This window comes from Bactrocera neohumeralis, chromosome 3 (assembly GCF_024586455.1).
Source record: "Bactrocera neohumeralis isolate Rockhampton chromosome 3, APGP_CSIRO_Bneo_wtdbg2-racon-allhic-juicebox.fasta_v2, whole genome shotgun sequence".
Classification (NCBI taxonomy): Eukaryota; Metazoa; Arthropoda; class Insecta; order Diptera; family Tephritidae; genus Bactrocera; species Bactrocera neohumeralis.
Window position 1 is genome coordinate 45,464,115 of NC_065920.1, and position 20,715 is coordinate 45,484,829.

A 20,715-nucleotide genomic window follows, 5' to 3' on the forward strand; every position below is an offset into this window, starting at 1 on the left:
GGGTTGCTGAATTTAAACGTGGTCGTAGAAGCCTTGAAGACGATCCACGTGAAAGACGTCCAAAAACCGCATCAACGCCAGAAATCATAGCTAAAATACAGGATATCGTTTTGGAAGATCGTCGATTGACTAATAGAGATTTAAAAGAGGCTCTATACATCTCATTAGGCAGTGTGAGCCATATTTTAAGTGAAATTTTCGGTTTTAGAAAGCTGTGCGCATAATAGGTGCCGCATTCGCTAACAATGGAACAAAAACACATTCGAATACGACTTTCTAAGCAAAATTTGGAGCGTTTTAAAAAGGATAAAGTGGATTTTGTGCATAGATTCATCACTAGGAATGAGACTTGGGCTTATAACCATGATCCTTAATCAAAACAAGAGAGTAAGGAGTGGTGTGAACCTGGTTGTTCGGCTTCGAAACGAGTTCGTTTCCGGAAATCGGCCAGGAAGGTGATGGCATCAGTTTTTTGAGATGCGAGAGGAATTTTGTTTGTGGATTACTTGCAAACTGGTAAAACAATTAATTCTGAATAGTTTTGCAACCTTTTGGATCAGTAGAAGGAAAAAAAATCGTAAAAAAAGACCCGGTTTGCAAAAGAAAATATCCTTTTTCATCTAGACAATGCACCGTGTCACAAGAGTATTTTGACAATGGCTAAAATCCATGAATTAGAGTTCGAATTGTTGAAGCATCTACCGTATTTACCAGATTTGACCCCCAGGGACTTCCATTTGTTTCCAGAAGTCAAACAATTTATGCGTAGCAAGCGTTTTTCATCAAATGAAGAGGTCATAACGGCTGTTGAAGCATATTTTGCAGACCTTTCGTATTCTCACTTTAGGGAAAGGATCCACAGATTGGAGGATCGTTGGAGCAAGTGTATTCATGTTTAGGGAGGTTATACTGAATAATAAAGTGTTTTTTGAACCATAAAATTGTGTTGTTTCTTTTCGATAGAAGAGCGCTGGAAAATATTACACTTGTTAAGAAGTTTGGTGGAGCGCTATATGGCACACCATGGACCTCATTTTATTTATCGGAAGACTTCCTAGTTACTTGGGTGATTACCGTGTCGGCGAAGTTACTCCAGTTGGCTTTTTCACATCGTTTAGTATAAGAGAAAAGTATACATAGGTAGAAATGTGAGGAACTAAGAGTTTTGTTACGGATTGGTAAAAGCTGACCCCACCTTTCAGCTTATTTATCATGCCAACTAAGTTTTTATACTCTCACAACAAAGTTGCTAAGGAGAGTATTATAGTTTTGTTCACATAACGGTTGTTTGTAAGTCCTAAAACTAAAAGAGTCAGATACAGGGTTATATGTATATACCAAAGTGATCAGGGTGACGAGTAGAGTTGAAATCCGGATATCTGTCTGTCCGTCTGTGCAAGCTGTAAATTGAGTAAAAATTGAGATATCATGATGAAACTTGGTACACGTATTTGCAAAATCGTATGGGCAAAATCGGCCCACTGCCACGCCGACAAAATGGCGAAAACCGAAAACCTATAAAGTGTCATAACTAAGCCATAAGATATTAAAATGAAATTCGGCACAAAGGATCGCATTAGGGAGGGGCATATTTGGAGGTAATTTTTTTGGGCGTGGCCCCGCCCCCTACTAAGTTTTTTGTACATATCTCGGAAACTACTATAGCTATGGCAACCAAACTCTATAGAGTCGTTTCCTTCAGGCATTTCCATATACAGTTAATAAATGGAAGAAATCGGATAATAACCACGCCCACCTCCCATTCAAAGATTATGTTGAAAATCACTAAAAGTGCGTTAACCGACTAACAAAAAACGTCAGAAACATTAAATTTTACGGAAGAAATGGCAGAAGGAAGCTGCACCCAGGCTTTTTTTTTAAATTGAAAATGGGCGTGGCGTCGCTCACTTATGGACCAAAAACCATATCTCAGGAACTACTACACCGATTTCAATGAAATTCGGTACATAATATTTTCTTAACACTCTGATGACATGTACGAAATATGGGTGAAATCGGTTTACAACCACGCCTTCTTCCAATGTAACGCTATTTTGAATTCCATCTGATGCCTTCTCTGTATAATATAAACATTAGGAACCAATGATGATAGCGGAATAAAACTTTACACAAAAGTTTTTGAAAAATATGTAAATGACGGATAATGAAATCTCGATTAACACTTTACCATGCGAGAGTATAAAATGTTCGGTGACACCCCAACTTAGCTCTTCCTTACTTGTTTAAGATCTGTTTGGCTTTACTATTAAAGATACTGAGTTACTTCAGCAAATCGTAAGAAATTTCAAAGCTGATGCTCTGTCTTTCTGTGTACTACTACTTATTTGCTGGACCTCAGGTGTGTTTGGCAAGCTTTCTTCAAATATTGGCACTTAGTTGTAAGATTCTTGGGTCCTGAGGTAAGCCGCAAGGGATCTAGCGAATTTTATTCCTAACCGTAAAATTAAAAATCTTGTTTGGTGAAAGAGGGGGTAGAATATAAACACTTCTTCTCTGAGATTTCACAATAACAGACAGTTAGGTGTACTTGTAGAGCGTTTTCCAATAAGAGTGATATGATTTCTTTTAAACAAAAAACACACTAGTTCTTAAGGATAATATTTTTTTTACTATAATTAATGTGAAGATGTTCTGAATATAACCCAATTTTCGAGTATTTTTTCACAAAATAAAGCCTAATGTCATGAGCAGCACGTAGCTTGAAAATTCCTGCTTTATTGCTAAAGACCAATAACTTCAAATAATCCCACAAGAAGTAGTCTAATACTCGTAGTGTTAAGTCACAACTTCTTGGAGGACATTCAATGTCACAATTTTTTGAAATAATCGATTCCCCAAACTTGTCTCGTAATTATCCGGTTGTTGCACGTGCTGTGTGGGTTCTAGCCCCGTCTTGTCGGATACAGCTGTTGTTAAGATCAACTTATTCCAAATTGCGGTCAGATATCAGCGATCTATATCGCTCTCCGTTGGCTGTAACGGTGTCACCAGCTTCATTTCGAAAGAAGTACGGACCGATGATTTCACCAGACCAAAAACCACATAAAACTATCAATTTAGGTGAAGTTAATGATTGTTCATGAATAAATTGTGGATGAACTGGACAGTTGTTTTTATTTACCACACCACTCAGATGAAAGTGAGTCTCAACGGAGAAGAAAAAAATAATTATTTGTAAACTTTGTTCTTGCGTATGTCCTTTCATAGTGAAATTGTAAACATTACTGTCCAAATTTGACCCGAACTGAAATATTTTTCATTAAATTGTCCACTGTTTCTGCGATTTTTACGATAAAAATAAATTGAGAAACGAGTTGCTAGAAATTTTTGGTTTCCAAAAGAATCACGGCTACGGAATTGTTAAAAATATCATAAAACAGACGTGTTTTGAGGAGTCTAATTTATCAGGAATACAAGTTTTGAGTGGCAAAAATCATTCGGTGAAGATCTTGAAGTTATCTAAAATTCACACGAGTCTTCTACTTGTATCTTAATGACGATAACATCGATTAAGGCAAGGGAACAATGCTTGAAATTTTTTGTCTTGGCATCAAAGAGATAGCAGAGAACTTAACATATTCTATAGATAGACTCAACGTACTACATATTAATTAACGGTTTGGGTATGAAGCGTGTCAATGCTAGACTTCTACCAAAATACCTGAATATTTTACAAAACGAAAACGAAGTCGAGTGGCGGTCACAAAAGGGATGCTTGACAATGTGTCTGAGGACCCCACATTCCTCAAACGCATAATTTCTGCTGACGAGACAAGGGTTTATGAATATGACTTCAAAATTTTCCAACATTTCAGAAGTTGGCAAAAAAAAAAACCAAAATGACCAAAGTTCACTGAGTCCCAACCAAGTCGAACTTACAGCACGTTTATTGAAAATTGGATTAAGTGTGGGTATGCTTGTGTTAACTTAGGATCATATATCAAGATTTGTATAAAAATACATGATATTGTTGCTTATTAGTCAGTCAAATATAAAGTGATCAGATGGTATATAATAAAATATATATAAATATATACATATATACACATAAAGTGTGATTTAATTCTTATAATCTTGTTCAATCATTAAAAATGTCGCTCAAAGCAATTGACATCAAGCCAACGGGGTTTTAAAAGGTTAATCAAAATAGGAGAAATCCTACAAGACCAATTTTCTTAACTCAGTTTTTTTTTTAATTAACATTTATTTAATAAAAATCCAGTTTTTGTACACCACTTTCAATATGGTTGTATGGTAATTCTTTCTATAACTGCACCTACATACACAAATGTAATAACTTATGAAATATTGTATGAAAAAAGCTTCACACAAATATAAATAGCGAAAGCTTAAAGAGTATTACTTGTATGGCAATCGTTGAATAAATAAATCCCACCGAATGCCGTGACCAGTAATTTATTTTAAGTAAAAAATGTGGGGGTTTTTTTCGAAATGAAATATTTCATAAAAATTAACTACATATGGCTTATCGTGTTACAATAATGCACGTATATACATATATACCGTATGTATGTATATAGTGAGTACCTTTTCGGCTTTTTCTACATTTGCGAGCCTACACAAATACATTCGAGTGCAAATATGTGCAGGCAAATGGAGATTTTCATGTATTTTAAAATATTAATATAACATATGGACTATCTCGCAGGATACGTCGGTGGCGTCCTGGTGTGGCCATACATCATTGCCAGCAGGAAGAAAAAAATAGTGAAACGGATGTTCGATTAAAGTGACACTGACAGCGGCAGTAGCGGTGGCTGTGATAGTGGTGATAGTAGTGGTAACATAGTTGTTGGCATGCGACCTCAACCACTATTAAATAAGCAAACGATGTGGTGTGTATGGCTCTGTGCGTGTGCAGTAACTTCAATTTATGCGTGTGGCCACAAAACCGAAAGCAACCAAAACACGAAAAAACTATAACTTCGGTTGCACCGAAGCTAAATACCCTTCACAGGTGCATTTCTATTAGTAACTATGTGTCCAGTTTGTATGGAAGCTATATGCTATAGTAATCCGTTCTGAACAATTTTTTGGAGAGAGTTTTCCATACAAGCCCTTGATTCCGATCTGAACAATTTCTTCGGAGATTACATTGTTGCATTAGAAAATAATTTATACCAAATTTCGTGAATATATCTTTTCAAATGTGAAAGTTTTCCATACAAGAACTTGATTCCGATCGTTCAGTTTGTATGACAGCTATATGTTATAGTGATCCAATATCGGCAGTTCCAACAAATGAACAGCTTCTTGAAGAGAAAATGACGTTTACAAAATTTCAAAATGATATCTTAAAAACTGAGGGACTAGTTCGTATATATACAGACAGACCGACATGGCTAAATCGACTCAGCTCGATATACTGATCATTTATATATATACTTTATATGGTCCCCGACCCTTCCTTCTGGGTGTTACAAACTTTGTGACAAACTTAATTTCCCTTTTCAGGGTATAATAATGCAGAAAAAACAACAAATTCAAATTAGTAATATGCGTATATATATATCAACGTGCTCTCACATACACAAGCGCATATATGTATGTACATATATTCTCATTCACATAGATAATATATCTTATGTACATACATATAGTATATATCAACATTTACTTATTTTTGTGAATATGCATCATAAGCTAATAAATTGTTCGTGTGCGTGTATGTCAAAGTCCAATAAATAAATCGCAAGCTATCGGTGGCAATATGAAATTTATAGTTGTAAAGAGGAGATATTTCCAAAAAAATTAAACAATTTTATCAATTTCTTGGACCAAATTATAAAATATGTATGTATATGAACTCACTTTGGAAAATAATTTTCGAGTGCTACCGTCAAATTTAGGATAGTTTGTATTTTTATATATATGTAAACGTTTCCCTTTTTTTAGGCTGGATAAGGAACCGATTTTAAGAACCGCATATAAATAAATATTCAAGATAGTTTCTTTTAAATTTTTATTGTCTGAAAAAAAAATCAATTTTTTTACTGAATCATCTCCTTATAACGTTAATCAATTGATATAACTAATAATGAAAAGTTAAAAACAATTATCTATCAAATTCGCGGTAGTTTCCAAGAGTTGGGATTAGTGAACTTCAGAACATAAAAGTTTACCAATTTTTTCTCGATATTCATTTTTGAATTAGAGCGAAGTCGATACTCGAGAACTCTCGTACTTATTCCATCAAATGTTTACCCCATTTATTAATTATAGCTACTTTTTCTTTCGTTCAAGAATAGTGAAAGAATGTCTTCTACCCTACTTACCTCTAACATAGAGTTATTTTTTTCGCTCTCAGCAAAGTTCACCTTTCAATGACTGTACGAGTTCTAACTGGGCACTGCCTGTTCATACAATAAGATTCAACATCCCATCACATCAACATCCCATCCAGCTGCATTATTTCAACATTTTCTTTTCGAATGATCCATTTGGACGGATCAAAACAAAAACATCTCGTATCTTATACTTTAAGACATCCAGGTGAAAGAGAAAAAATAGAATAAAGCACCACAGCAGATTTGCGATAGATTAAGGCTTGTCAAAATACTCTATATAACTGTCTAAGATACCCCGGCATGCCGACAAAAGACATTATTTTGCGAATAGTTCTTCAGTTAGAAACGTACCAACAAGCCTTGTGATCAAAAAATTTTACTTTATTTTAGAAGGCACAAGTGACTAGAATCTCTGTCGTCCATAGACACCTTTTGAAAAATGTGATTCAGAAGATTGGACAAGTAGCTTCCATTTTGGAATGAAATGTTGCAAACAATGGGTTTTCACTTAATTACAGCAGAAATAAGTTGGCAGAGATAACTTGAGTAAGTAGGTTTCTTTTATATTTCGAGATTAGAGAACAAAATCGATTTTTTTTATTGAAAATCGCTTTATTGTTTTTAAAGTTTTATCCATTAAGATCTATGTATATTAGAGTGATTCAAAAAAAAAGTTTTTTTTTTTTGGTACTCGGAAAAATAGGTTCCTAGACACCTCTAAGAAAGCCTCTCCAAACATGAGTTTTTAATTGTAACGGGAGGTCTTCTTAAATACAGTTTTCAATTTTTTTTAATTATCAGATAGAAAAATTTATATCTCACTTCCAACTACTTGAAAAAATATCTTGTTCCTTAGATTTTGTAGGAAATTGAATGCTCTACAAAAAAGGTCTACTATGATTGACAAATTATGGGGGTCCAACGTGAACAAATTTTATTAACAGTCAAATGTTCTTTCAATATTGAAAGCAATGCTATCTCACTAATGTCTATAGTTGTCTCTATCTCACGATTGGTCACATGACGATCTTGCACTATTAGTTTGCGCACATCACCAATAGTTTCCGGATCAACAACTGATTTTGGACGAGCTTCACGAAATTCGTTTTGGATTGATCTGCGAAAGTTGTAAAAAACAAAATCGAGCGAAAATATTCGCGATTTAATTCCATTTTGGCAAGACGGTTATTTTAAGTAAGAGTAAACAACACAAATAACGCTAATATGTCAACATTTTCTGGGTATGTATACCATCAAAAACGTCAGGTAGGTTGGTAGGTAGGAGTGCAGCCCTGTTGCTTTTCGGGCTCAATTAGCACTGGCTGTGCCATTTTGATGCACTAGTCGCAGACCTTTTAAATTTGCTATCACGTTTCAGCTTTTCTTTCAAACCATTTTGAGGTTTCGATGAAGCTACTAATGTCCGATATGCTTTTTGTAGATATTCATTCACGGTTTGGTGCTTGATGGATTCGAAGTGTTCTGTGTTGGATCTGTGATAGGGCTGGACATTCAAAGAGTAATTGGAAAATTGTTTCCTTGTTCCCTACTATTTCGCAGCCTCGGCAAATGTTGTTGAAGGGCATACCCATTTTGGACGCATGTTCTCCAAATGGCCAGTGACCTGTTATGGTAGCTGTTACTCTGTAGATACTTTTCCTAGACCTACTTAATAAGTCGCTAGTTCTTTTCTTCCAATATGTTGGCTATAATTGTTGAGTTATGTTACATTTTGTTATGTTTTTCCATCTGTTATTTGCAACTTGTTGATATTGTCTATTGATCTCTCCTTTGATCGATCCTAGCGGGCTTGGTATTAGCTCTGCCTTGGATTTGTTAAGAAAAGCTCCTGCCCTTGCCAACTCGTCTGCTTTTTCATTGCCGAAAATTTTCCTGTGGCCGGGAACCCAGATCAAGTCTAGGTGGAGCTTGTCTTTTAGTGAGATCAGTGCTTTCTTGCAATTAAGGACTATGCTGGAATTTGTCATGGGGACGACCAGGCCAGGAGCGTCGCCTGGCTATCTGTAAATATTGCTGCTTTATGTATCCTCTCGTAGTTTTTCAATAGAGCTTCGCAAGCCTTCTATACGCCCAGTACTTCCTCTTAGAAGATGCTAGCCGAGTTCGGTAGACGGATTGAGAGAGAAATGTGCAGATCATCGGAAAATACTCCCGTGCCTACTCTGCAGTCCAATTTGGACCCGTCGGTATAGACTGATATGGTATCTTTCTCCTCTATTATGCCTCTTCTCCATTCTTGCCAGGAGAGTATCTTCACCTGGAAGAATCTATTGAAATCCAACATTGGGAGAATGTAGTCTGATTTATTAACGTTGAGTAGTTCTGCTGATTCCAACGTGGCGGTTCTTTCTTTTATTCTTATTCCAGAACATGCTACTATTTTGTGAATAAAGATTCCTATGGGTAGTTGATGCAGGACCACATTATGCGCGTCTGTTGGACATGACTAGATGACCAGTAACACCTGCATATGCTGCTTTTTGTATTCCATTTAATTTTTTAATGCTGTATTATTTCTTTAGCGCTGGCAACCATACTAGAGCTCCATATGTAAGTATATGTAGGTCTTATGACAACTGTATACACCCACATGAGTATACTAGGTTTAAGGCCCCAACTCTTACTGACGATTCTCTTGCAAGTGTAGTAGGCCATGTACTATATGCTTTATTTATTTGTCAGACTTTACGGTAAAGTTGTGAGTTGCCAGATTTCAGAACTAGGGTTGCCAAATCTCGAAGTAAAAGGAACCTACGTAAAACTGGAGATATCGTAATAATACTTGATACATTCTTTCTTTGGCATTCCGATTTATACAAAAAACCAGTGGTCAGTTCATGAGACTTCTTGAGGAAACCAAGTGATCGTATAATCCTGACATTTAAGTGATCTACTACTAATATTGACTAAAATGAGTTCTGTACTCCCACTGGCTGTCATATATCAAATGTAATTACACAGACCTTCATCAAGCCCAATATACCCAATATATGATCTTGCGGTGGATTTCATACAGGGGATATCAATATAATAGGTTGTCAAAAAAGTCTTGCGGTATTTTCGCTAGGTTGCGCGTAGTTCTAGTTTTATTCGTTGCATCGGGTCATGGTATACCTTTTTGGAAAGCTTATTTCAAGAGCTAACACGTGTTTGATTGATTGTCGTTTCTTTTAAGTCGTTCGTGAGTTATAGCGTCGCAAACATGGAGCAAAATAAAGATAAAATACGACATATTTTACAGTACGAGTACTACTACGATAAAGGCAAAAATGCATCTCAAGCCGCCAATAAAATTTGTGCAGTTTATGGACCCGATACAGTTTCCATTTCCACCGCACAACGATGGTTTCAACGTTTTCGTTCTGGTGTAGAGGTGGTCGAAAATGCGCCACGCTCCGGAAGGCCTGTCGTCGAAAATTGCGATAAAATCGCCGAATTTGTCGAAAGAGACTGCAATGGAAGCAGCCGTAGCATCGGTCAAGAGCTGGGCATGAGTCATCAAAAATTCATTTCAATTTCAATAAAAAAAAAAAAAAAATAAAAATACCGCAAGATTTTTTGACAATCCAATATACTATATGTAATAAACTTTAATAAAATTAAGTGGAGTTTGTTAAGATCAGGCAATAAGTTTTACACGTTTTCAAAATAACAATTTCTTGTTGTAACGAATATTGAATTTGCCATTTTTCTGCTGGCTTCTGTTCAGTTTATTGCTCTGGTATAACAAGTATTTTTAATGTTACCAAATTGTGTTTTATACTTCTTAGTCTAGTTTTGCTTTAGCTTTGTGGAAAGGAACAATGATGTAATCTATTCGATTCATTGCTTTCCAACATTTGGTGAATGAGGTGTCTACTTTATCCGAACGTAAGTATTTGAGTCGTATAAGTCATTGAATAGAGATCGTTAAGTCATTGTAAACTTGCCTTACATTGTTGTCGAAAACATTGAAAAAATTGTTGAGGCAATGCCTGTTGAGGTCGGAAGCATAGCAGAGGATCTCTACGTTTCCTATGGATCGACTCAACACAATGTTTTTAGTGTTTCGGTATGAAGCGTGTCAATTCTAGACTCATACCGACGTTTAGTGGAGGTTGAAAGGGTGATGATTGACAACTTACCTGAAGACCCTACATAGATTAAACGCATCATTACTGCTGACGAAAAGTAGGTTTATGAATATGACGTCGAAACTCTGCAACAATTTATCGAAATTCCCTCCTAAAATGAGTTGAAATATTATATAAGTAAACAAAAATTCGCTAAAGGCATTGAAGGTCAGCCCAACCGTATAATAAAGACAAACATTAATTTACACGAAAATGTAGTTATTTTTATTAGTCCGGATCAAATTTGATCTGAAGCTTAATATAGTCATTAAAAAGAAAGATAGAATTCACATTGGCATACCCGATTCAAAAGGGTGATGATAATAGTAACAGCAACTCAACAGGGGTTATACCTATCATAATTGAACCACTTTCTTTTCTTTTTTCCCCGATTCAAGTTGGTTTGAAAAATTGTGCGGTTTAAGCATTGTAGACTTCCTCTTTTGTAGATTTCTAGCTCGAATGTTGAGAAATGCTTTTAAGTTGCTATACGCTAAATTTCACTTTATTAGCGGCAACATTTCGCCAAACTAATATAAAATAATGCAATTCGAAACTGTTGCATTTAATAATATTTCCGTTCTTTGGACGGAGCCAAGTGGAAAACTGTGATGGCAAGAATTTGCAAACTTTTGACTGACATTGCAATATGCTTGTGCTTTTGTTAATACTTGCTGTTTTCTACAAAATTGCATACATATGCATGAGTACGCACACATACGCATACATACAACCTGTTACTAAAAACATAGCATCACGTAATTCTCGCATATGCATTTGTATGTGTGCTCAAATCAGTGAATGCTTAAAATGTATTCCCATATGTGTTTAGGTATGCGTATGTGTGTGTGATTGTGTATGTGAATGCATAACATAAACGTTTCTGCTGTTGCCTGCTGATGTGGAAAAGTCGTTTTCAAACCAGAAACAACAAATACGACTTGAACAATGTCAGCCAACAACTGCTACTGCTGCCGCTGCCTGAGAATGCAGGCCAATGTACGCAGTTTCCTTCGCTCACCACTACCACCTCTCCTCTGGTTGCATTCATTGTGGTGCTAAAAAACAACAGCTTACGATTTGTTAGCGGGTGGCATTGTTTGTATGGGTGTGTGTGCGTATATGTAAATCGAATTAAGGAAACAATAACAAAACAGACCTTTAACAACAACATTGCATTTGCAAAGGCCTTTTTAAGAGTGAGCCTTGCAGGAAAATGTGGACTAAAAGGCTTCGTGGTTCGAGAAGGAAATATCTATAAGTGTTGTAATCTTATAAAACCTTCTTCTTCTTAAGCTGCTTCAAATCAAGTAGCTTGAGCTCTAGTTATTTCGTCCCTGTAATCCATGTCCACCGAAGCATGCAAATATGGAACCCAACTTTCTATACTAAATTTTTTTGCATTCAGCCATACATGTAGCCTTTAGTAAGTAATTTGGATCAAATTAGATTAGAAGTTGCTGGGAAATCAGAAGCCGGGAGGAGTGTTTAAAAATCATCGTTTAAGCTTTCTTGTTGCAGATGATCCAACTCTAAATTATGGAAACTTGCACCAGAGCAATTTTCCACATGCTTCGCAGTGACGTTCGTATTCATACCCAACATAGTTCATATTCCGAATTTGATTTCAGAAGCAATTCTTAGAGTTCTAAACCCTTAGTGGAAAGTATTCGGAATACAACTATACCCTCTTTCAAACTGTTGGCAACTGAAAGATCATCATGAAGACATTAAACATTTAATATGCGCCCAGTGAATAAGAAACTTCTGTCATCACGGACTATTTGGGGAAACAGATACCATTACTCGAACTACCTTAACTGTGTACTTTAAATGTGTACAAGTATATAGTATTTTTACATACTTTTCATGCTACACTGTTCTTTGAGAGCCTATAGTCTTCAAACCTGTTCAGTTAGTTCCGTACAGAAGCAAATCTGAGTGAGAGTAATAAAGGCTACAGACAAGATGTTTTCAATTTCAAATCAAGTATCTTGAGCTGTAGTTACTTTGTCCCTGTAATCCATGTCCACCAAGCAAGCAAATATGGAACCTTTGTATTCAATCATAAAAAAGTTAGAATTAATAAAGATTAGAATTAAAGTTAATGTATGTTACTGCTACTTCAACTCAACTACAGTAAAATATAAATAAATATAATCATCGAGTTAACGAGATATCCAGGGACAAGATTTGATTAAAAATAAAATCTAAGCCTTTAATTTCGAACTCTTTCTGTAAACGGTGAAAAGCAGAAAGCATGAGGAGATGAATATAAACTTCCTTCGTTACTTTTAATTTTCAGGGAGATCTTACAAGTTCCTTAGATTAAAAGGATTCAGTAATATTGTTTAATATTCTTTCAGCTTCCTTGTAAAATATGGTCGAATGAAAGCATGCCCGAAGATAGGAATTTAAGTGTGCTCTGCCTAATCCGCAAAAAGCGACCCAACTACCGTGGGATAAGCCTTCCTAATATCGCACCGTCCACAAACTGATTGGACCTTATCAGTGTGGCTTTGCTACTTCGGACTGAGTAGACAATTGAGAAGTAAAGTTCTCTCTCGACGAACGAAGACCAAATTCTACAAGTCAGTCATCATTCCCGTCCTGCTAAATGGTACAGGGGCACATATGATGACAACAGGTAATGCATACAGTTTAACACAGGTTGGTATTTGAAGATAGCTTAGCCATGTAATTTAATTAATTTCTTACTTTTCGGTATCAGACACTTCTAAGTAGAGTTAATCCTCAACTAAGTGTAATGTCATTTTATATTTTTCCACTAACTGTGTACACCCTACCCTTGCTTGAAAATACATGGCTTGTATTCTCGCAGGGTGTGCGGACACAAATGTATGTGTAGAAACACTTATACACATGTGAGAAACAGTGCTGAGCTTGTACGATGCAAGACTGATTGTTTTCTACATAAAAGCATACGTATAAGCGTCCCTTATACCTTCTCTTCTCTTTAAATTCCATGCAAAAACTCCATTTCCATTTTGCCAACATTTTGACATATGCTTTAGCTCTTCTACATAAATTTCGAATTTTGCATATCTATATACATATAATATATATATATATATATATATATACATGTGTGGACCTGCATTTGCTTTTGCGCGCGTGTTATTATTATTATTGTTTGCAGTTGCTGTTATTAAAATTTTTTGAAGTTTTATTATTTTTTCAGCATTGAATTGCAAGTTGTTGCGGACACTTTTTTAATTTCGTTAACTTTCTTGACGTGCTGAATGCAAAATCACGTACTTTTGTACACATGTGTACCTACAGATATTTACATTTAACGCAAGCAAATATCAATGCAAATATTTGCACACATGTGTAGGAATGTACATGAATGTTATCATTTATTTATTTAACTTTTTTGATTACATTACTCTCATGATATTTCCAGAATATTTTTCGCGGATATGGGTGACCAACTTTAACACCGAACATGTGAGGCAAATATTGTGGTCAGTGTGAAAAAGTTACGTATTTGTGTAACATTTCCCTTGACAGCTTGAATTTTTTAAAAACCACACTTCGAGTTTTTCTGTCCAGCAATGATCGTTTATCGTTTCAGTATAAATTTTTAGTTATGTGTACAAAAACATAATATCAATGAAAATAATAACCACTACTACCTTTATAACTAGCTAGAGCTGCGCTTTCATGAGCTTCGGCAGATCTCGTTATAGCCTTTTGGTAGGGGCAAACTAATTTAGTACATTAAGATTATAATTGAGAAACAAGTTTTTGCCTTTCACACAGCCAACTAATCGATTAACTATTAGCTGTTATACTTGCTTGTGCTTTTCATTTTCTTTAACTATCAACATACTTGTAAATCAGCTGAATGCTATTTTGTCAATGCACACAACCAAATTTACAGCCTAGACAACATCCGGCAGAGTTTAAGGGGCTACACCAATGTAACGCATGAAAAATTAGACGACTTTTGTGATTTTTTAAGGGGTTAGGGGTAGTTAGAATTTTCAAAAAATTATTTTTTTCTTTTGACTTTTCGTTAAGTGTAAGCTTAAAAATATTCCCTGAAAATTTCACGTTGATCCCTTAATTAATTTTTGAGTTATTTGACAAATAACAAAAAGAGCTCAGGCACTTTAAACGCGTTTTTCTCAAAACTATGTTTTTTGAAACGGTGACAACTGTAACTTGAAATTTATACAGCTTTTAGAATACATAATAAACTCGGGCCTGATGGAAGATTTTTATTTTTTCGAAAATTTCGATTTTTTAAGACAGATTAACTGTTCGCAAAAATTTAAAATAAAATTTCCTGAGGCCGCCATTTTGTTAATTTTGAAAAAAATAAAAAATCCTTCGAACAGGCCCAGTATTATCTATTTATAAATCTATTTTTTTTGTCCGATTGATTTTACATAGATGAATCTCCACGGACTTATGCTTGTCACCGCAAGTACATTTTTTTGAAACACCGCAAGTACATTTTCACAAACAACTATAACTTTGGAAATTATCATCATTTTTTTTTTTTAATTTTTGTGACTTCAAGTCAACACATCCTATAATAATTCCATATTACTACTTTTGTAAAATAACATGATTTAATAGCAAAAAAAAAAAAATACTGAAAACTCTAATTTTTTCGTGCCGCTGACTACCCCTAACCTCTTAAAAAAAAGTACTCGATTGCATGTTTCGAGTTTCTTTGAACGTTATAAGGTATATTTTCTGCTATATTTTAAGATTTGTTTTTTACAAAAATATTGAAAAATAACGGAGTAATGTGCTGTCTTGGGAAGTGTAAAAAAAGTGCCCCAACTGCTGACTTGATTCCGGCAGAATGAGTAGTTGAAACAAAAAAAGTCAAAAGGTTTCTTAAACTTGAATATATTTAATATTTAAAATGACTTACAATTTAAAAAAAATATCAAAAATTAACAAAATGGCGTAACTTTGAAAAACAAAAAGACGTTTTTTAGTTAAAAAATGGTTGTTTTCTTAATGCCAAATTGACAATTTTCATCCAATCGTAGATCATTATATAGTATATGTATTTAGAAACACTCAGTTTTAATTTGAAGTCGGTCGGCCAATTTCTCGTTGAGTTAGCAATTCAAAAAATGTCGTTTCGAGAAAAACGCGTTTAAAGTTTCACTTACTATATATTTCTACCTGCGAGCGGTCGCTCTTTAGAACGCTGCCATCCAAAAACTATTCAAAATACTATAATACCTTGCCGATTTCGCAGAATATTTTTGGAAACTTTTGAAAAAGAAAAAAAAGTTTTTTTTTTGAAAGTGTCACTCTTAACATACCCAACTGGACAGTGTGGACAACAATATTCTATGAAAAACTTATACCTATATTTTCATTATAGTCTTATCGCTAAGAACTATATTATTCTTGAAAATATTCATCTCCGTAAAAAGTGTTTAAGTACAAAGGGATATTCTACGGAAGTTGACAAAAGAATACAAACTGAATTTATTGAGAAAACTCCAAGTCTGCTTCACTAAAAATCAGTTGTGAATGTTAGATTGAAAATGTTTTCTTTTTAATCTGTAAACCTTTGTTAGTGTCGGTCTTTAGGAAGGTTTTCAGCTCTAAGTTTACGTCTGTTTTGGAGCGGCCGGTGTGCTTTATATTTTTAGTTAATGTTAGGCTTGCAGGTTTCATAAAATTTGCGTTACGCCAATTGATTGTTTACCAGTTTCTCAGTGCCTTAAATAAATTTTAAAGCGCATAACGCCACCAAAACATCCACACCACCACAACAACATTTTTAGTTGTGTTTGGTCATTGCCTTTGGCCATTAGCCAACGCCGCTGCTTCTGGTTTCGCGGATCGTTTCACTTTACTCATTCATTCATTTAATCATTTCGAATTAACAGTATTTTGGTTGGAAGTAATTCGCACAAATTGAGATTTGTTGTGCTACAGTAATTTCACAGCCGAGCGTTTTATTTGCGGCTACGCGAGTGCCTGCTGCATGTTTGATTGAAAACTACGAATGTACGAGCAATGAAATGTTTAATGAAATATTACGGTTTGAGTCTGACACGCTGCCGGGTGGAAGTGGTGGTCAAGTGGTTGTTGGGGCGGAAGCGGTTAAAGAATGTACATAAATATTTTAAATGCAATTCATTTATCGTTCTTTGAACATTTTTGTTATGATAGTGCAATTAAATATTCACACACTTAAGCACATACAAATGTATGTATATACATATATACACATCTATATTATTATAGAATTACAATTATATACAAACATATTTATTTAGTACCTATCATTTCATACAAAGCGTTTATTTGTTTATTTAAAGTTAAAATACACACATTTTTAGTGCATAACGTTAAAATTTACTTTTCTACCGAGAACAGCAGCCTATTTAATTGCGAATAATTATTTTTTCCATTGCCAACGCTGACTTTCAGTTACGTTGGGAATTCATGAAATTGCCGACGTTATTTAAATCAAAGTAATTTTATACACACTTTATTGATGTCGATGACTTAATAGCTTTATATGGCAATAAAAAGAGCATAAATTATTTTTGATAATACGCTGAACTGTAGTGGAGTTAAAGTAAGATATTTAGTAACTTACCAGGCAATTTGACAGAAGTTTTTGAACTGAAATAATTTATTTCGACATATTCAAGAAAATATTTACCTTCTAATCACCAAAGCCCCAAATGTATGTTATTTAAACAAAATAGAAATATCCAAAGAAATCTGGAGCACCACCGAAATCTTATATTGCTACTTCTACTTTATACTCGATAGTCATAGTACGGTTATAGTCTTATTCTCCAACTTCTACTTTTGCTGTATATGTAATAAATTCTCCCAATTCGATCTAATCTACCAACCATTTAGTCATATTTGGAAACAACCAGGTTCAAACAATAAAAAAACGTTCATAAATGTAAAATATTCCTTCCAAGAGCTTGTTTCTGAAAATTTCAGAAGAATATCTCAAAAACTAAAACACTTGTACACGTATATACAGAAAGAAATCAATATCCAATACAACTATAGCAAAAAGCGTATAGTTTCACTAATCGATAGTCAGGCATCACTCAAGGTAATCTCTTCTTATGAAATTAAATCGCCAAAATTGTGTATGAGAACACAGAGGCATGGCCAAGTTCTCATATGATCCAGCTCGTTTGGCAGGAGCAGATGGGCTGTGAAGACGAAATATTATCTTGGCAATGGGATCCCGTACCATAAAGCCGAGCAATGTAACCAGGGTCGATTTAACCTGAAAAATGATGCAAATAAAAACCGTTCTAGGTAGACATTTGCATTATTTTTAAACATTACAGATACAGGAGACATGAAATTAGTATTAATATGATCCCTTTCAACAAAGATACAGAAACTCTGGAGTACAAGTTCCCCCATTGGAAAGTCTCAAATATTTTCAAATCAGTTGGCTATTTGGATACTATGTCCATCCACCATTAAAACAAAACAAGTAAGGAAGAACTAAGTTCGGGTATAACCGAACATTTCATACTCTTGCAATTTACAAGGAAAAAAGTCAGGGAAGTAAGGATAAGGCTTGTTAGTTTCATGGGGTCTAGGCCAAGTCTTCAACCGACTTTATTCGTTCTAAGCACAAATATGCACAGTTGTAAGAAAAACACGCTCTCGTGTCGTCTTATATCTTATACAGCTCATCGTTCCATCGAATGCAATATTCACTGTGGCCAATGTGCTAGGGAGCACAAATCTTTCCGCAGAACTTTTCTCTCGAAAACTCGTAATGTCGACTCAACAGATGTTGCCATTGTCCAAGTCCCTGCACCATATAGCAGGACGGGAATAATTAGTGACTTACAGAGTTTGGTTTTTGTTCGTCGAGAGAGGACTTTACTTCTCAATTGTCTACTCATTCCGAAGTAGCACCTGTTGGCAAGAGATATTCTGCGTTGGATTTTGAGTCTGACATTACTGTTGGTTTTGATACTGGTCCCAAAATAGACGAAATTATCTACGACTTAAAAGTTATGACTATCAAATTGATGACAGGAGATATTTCGTCTTGCTCTCGTTCACTACCAGACCAGATGGCTTCGCTTCGCTTGTAGAAGATGATACCTTCTTTATTTAGTTCTGCAGCTCGAATTATTTTCTCCAAGAGTACATTGAAGAAGTCACATGAAAAGGAGTCGCCTTGTCTGAAACCTCGTTTGATATCGAACGGCTCGGTGAGGTCCTTCCCGATCCTCACGGAGCTTTTGGTTTTGCTCAATGTCAGTTTACACAGGCGTATTAGTTTTGCGGGGATACCAAATTAAAACATCGCGGCAGAAAGGCAGCTAATTTTCGTGCTGTCAAAAGCAACTTTGAAATCGACGAAGAGGTGCTGCGTATAGATTTTTTGTCCACTGCGACACGGCCCTCCTCATCCTACCAGCTGTTTTCATTTTTCGAAAACCAATGGTTTCGGTTGCAGCAGTATATAAGGAGCTTGAAATGCCGTCCCACGATTCCCTTACACCGAGTTGTTGACGAGAAAACCAGCCTCAACCCATTTGGAGATGTTTCCTCGTGGAGGATGAATTTACGGACTGTTGCGCCAAAGATACTTTGCCCACCTTGGGCGTTTAAGTCGCCAAGAACGGTTTTGATATCGTGGCGGGGACAGCTCTCATAGGTGCGCTCAAAGAGCTTATAGAATTTATCTTTGGCATATCGCTTTGTTTCAAATCGGTAGAGCAGGTATCGAGATAAGTGATTTTTCCTAAAAGTGGGCAATGCCACGCCTGTCGTTCAACATTTACACCAGCTCCAACCAAGCCTTCTCATACCAACTCGGGACTATAATTTAATGTCTCTGGGTTATTAAGTTATTGCTTTATCCTGCTTTTAGTTCTTTTGTTACAGGTTGCGCGGGCGGACGGACAGACAGACCCGGATTTCAATTCGTCTCGTCATTCTGATCATTTATATATGTACATATATGTATATAACCCTAAACATATCTATCTCTATTAGTTTTAGGCAATACGTACAACCGTTAGGTGAACAAAACTATTATCCTCTGTAGCAACATGTTGCTAGAGTATAAAAATGTATAGCACAAATATGCTCCTGCTTAAAGTGTTCACCCTAATTCCTACAGACACCCACACATATCTAGCATACACTGTTCCACTCTGAGCAGAGTGTTGGCTAAATGCACATAACTCGAGGAAAAACATATTTGCCATGGCAGTCGAGTAATGCTGCCAGCAAAAGTCTCACACAAACACACGCAACAGCAGCAACAACCACAACAACCACAGCAAACCTTGTTTCACATTGCAGCCCACAAAAACATTTCACTTGTAATTAAGCAACACTTACGACTAGCACGTACTTGGCTGAATAATTGATGTGTGGGAGCATACATGCTTGCCTATCAATACGCGCCTGTGCCCATGTGCTCATTTGTATGTATGTGTGTTGTTATGCAAATATAGGTGGTTGTACAAACACTACTTGTGCATTGCTGCTGCTTGTATGTAGGTGTTGACGTACAAACAAACTCGTTTGTTGAAACATTAACTTCTACAAACGTTTGTTGGGCGTTCGGGTATGCGGGCATGAATTCTTCTTTAATAATGTTGATGTGTCGCTTTTTGCCTTCCATTTAACGGCAGTTACCATATGTCTCCTTCGTCATCGACAACAACATCAGCTACAATGCAACAACATGGCAAAACAGCAACTCATTCAATTTGTTGAACATGCGAAAGAAGTCACCGATTGCAACGCCTTCTTATACGTCTAACGGCAAGTGTATTGCTCACACCACACATACATGTATATTGGTTTTTATTTGTGGGTGTGTGTCTGCCAAGTGGTTGGAGTACGTGTCGTATGAGTGTTTGCGGTTTTAGTGGCTTCGAAGCGAAATAGTTGAAAAAGAACTTAAACTAAAACACTCTAGCTGCTGCTATATTTTAACAGGTGCATATTTGTATATAAATACATTCATACATATATCTGTGCACAGTAAATGCTGTGATATGAATGCATTTACGGAAGAAATAAAAAATGTATAATGAAATCTGTGCTTACCAAATATTGAAATCATGGTATATTTTTAGACTTCTCGTACTAAAAGTTGAGTACTAGCATGGCATTGGCTGACCGAAGAAATTTTCGACGTTTTATTCATTAAAAATTGTAAAGACTTTTTAAATTGTAATTTCTGTGCTAGGATCAGAAAAACGTTGTTCTCCTCTATG

The 20,715-nt window shown here is 35.6% G+C and overlaps 1 protein-coding gene and 1 long non-coding RNA gene across 2 annotated transcripts in view; both read right to left on the reverse strand.

Moving 5' to 3' along the window:
* Positions 1 to 20,715, reverse strand: part of LOC126752725 (uncharacterized) — a 216,222-nt gene that overhangs the window by 178,329 nt on the left and 17,178 nt on the right. The gene's annotated exons all lie outside the window — the stretch shown is intronic.
* The window catches only part of LOC126752717 (lachesin), a 241,696-nt gene that overhangs the window by 147,006 nt on the left and 73,975 nt on the right, over positions 1 to 20,715 (reverse strand). The window lies entirely within an intron of this gene.